Here is a 2,287-nt window from a genome sequence, read left to right on the forward strand (position 1 = left end):
TTTGCAGCTATGGCCTTAATGATGTTATGGGGCCAGGGCAGGCCCTTGTACAATCCTGAAAATAAGCATCTCCTTGAATCATTTGCCCTTGGCGCTTCCCTTGCCTCATCCTTGTTCTGGCCATGTGTTATTTCCTTGGTCCCACTGAACATAAGCCACGGGAGTACCCCCTTCCTTGTAGGCAGAGTAGATAGCTGCTTCACCAGAGTTCTGAGGATCCTCTGAAGGTCCACTTGATCACATCGTCTTCCTCACTGGCCTTCACCAGTATCCAAAAGTCTAAGCCTGGAGTTACTTCCTAAAGCAAGAAGGTGTTGGTAAAAGTACATAGGATTTGGAAGCAAGAGAAAGGGTTTGAAATTCAGGCTCTGGCAAAAAATAATGGGGAACTTGGGCAAGTCACTTAATTTATCTGGACCTAACTTTTCTATTCCATAAAATGAGGAAGATATTATCTGCCCTCCTTTCCTCTGCATCTTTATGTGGATCAACTGAAATACTGATTGAAAAATCATTTTGGAATATGGAAAAGCAATATATAAGTGCTTACTGTGATTATTAAGGGTTAATACATTATTATCTATGTTATAAGCAGTAAAATTATCTGTTCACCCCTTGGAACACTGAAAAGAAAGGAGACAGGTTGAGTAAACTTTGATTGATGAGCAAGGGGTGAGAGCATAAGTATATGAATCAGGTCCCTTTGTTCAAAATGAATAGAAATCCAACTTGATAGTTTAGGCAAAAGAAGAAGGAAATTTCTAAAAGGGCATCACACTTAACCTAGAGTAGAACAAGGTGGGAGATGGTCCTCAGGGAAAATTGGAAAAGGAACTCAAATCGAACCATAACTTCACTTTTCTCATGGCAGAGCTTCCTTTTCTGTTATGTAGACTGTCTTCTTCCCTGTGCTGGGAACCTGGCTTATGTGTGCTCCTACCATTCAAATCCCGTTGTTTCTACCAACCAGGAGGGGCTGATTCTCTCTATTGTTTCAGTTTTGAACATTCCACGGAAGGATGCTGATTGGTTTGGCTGAAGTCAGATACCCACTTCTGGACCAACTGAAACCAAGGAGGCAGAATCTTCATGGGGACACATAGCAACTGCCTTTCCCAGAGAAGTAGGAACGCCTTGGAGCAGATGCCAAATTTGCCCTCTGCAATAAGGCCCTGACTAGGTCACTGGCTGCCACATACAGTTGTTTAGGCTGTGCAGTGTGTTGCATGCAGCAGCCCCATCTGGCTGGGGAGAAAGCTAAAATGCAAGGTGCCTGCACAAAAGCAGTTCATTTCTAAAAAGAAATATACTCCAAAATGTGGCAGCAAAAGAAGTTTTGCAAAATGTTAGTCCAAATGAGAGAAGATGGAAGAAGTTTCCATTGGGGGAAAAGCTAAGCCTGTGCCAGACAAGCCTTTGTCAGCCCTTTGCTCAGAGCCCATGAATGCCAGGCAGTGGACTGGGATGGGTGACAGCTCCATTCTCAGAGGCATGCCCTCCCTACATTTTATATTGATGAGATGAAATGGGAAATTAAACTCTGACACCAATATGAATAGGGGAAAACAAGGAAAAGCTACAAAGTGACAGTTCTTTCTTCAGACTTCAGAGAAACGATTGCCCTGCCTAATGTTGGTGACATGTTCCAAATTGTTTGGGTTGTTAATGTGGAGGAACTCCAGTCATCTTTGTCCCCTTCTGCCAGGAAGAGTAGGTGGCATTGAACCCACTCGTCCCTCCTGCTGATGCTGCCGGGCTGATTTTCCTCCAGCCCACATGTGCTAATCCTGACTTTGTCCTGCTAGAAAGCCAAATGTCCTCTCTCCACTGCCTGCCAACTCCTTAAACAGGCACCCACAGCCCTTCATGCTATGGCCCCAATCTGCCTTTCCAGGTTCCTCTCCTTCTTTCTCTCTAAGTCCATAAATATAGACTTTCATTGTCCCCAGATATGCCAAACCAAGTCTCACCCTTGAGCCTGTGCTTGGGCTATTTTTTTTTTTTTTTCTGCCTGGAATGGGCTGCTTTTTGAAAACTTCCCTATTCATCCTTTACAAAGCATTTCCTGGTTCCCCCCAAGTAAATGCGACTTCTTTTTTTGATCCCCAGAACTCATGGCTTGTACTCCTTTATAGCACTCACCACATTCTGTCTTAAGTCATGGTTGCACTTGTTATATTTCATTCTCCCAGATGAAAGATCCTTGAAAGGAGATTTTTTTTAAATGGTGATGATAAACACATATATACTCTGACAGCCCTGCTACATATTTTAAGTTATTTAATCC

Source organism: Hylobates moloch, unplaced genomic scaffold (genome assembly GCF_009828535.3).
Source record: "Hylobates moloch isolate HMO894 unplaced genomic scaffold, HMol_V3 SCAFFOLD_11, whole genome shotgun sequence".
Taxonomy (NCBI): domain Eukaryota; kingdom Metazoa; phylum Chordata; class Mammalia; order Primates; family Hylobatidae; genus Hylobates; species Hylobates moloch.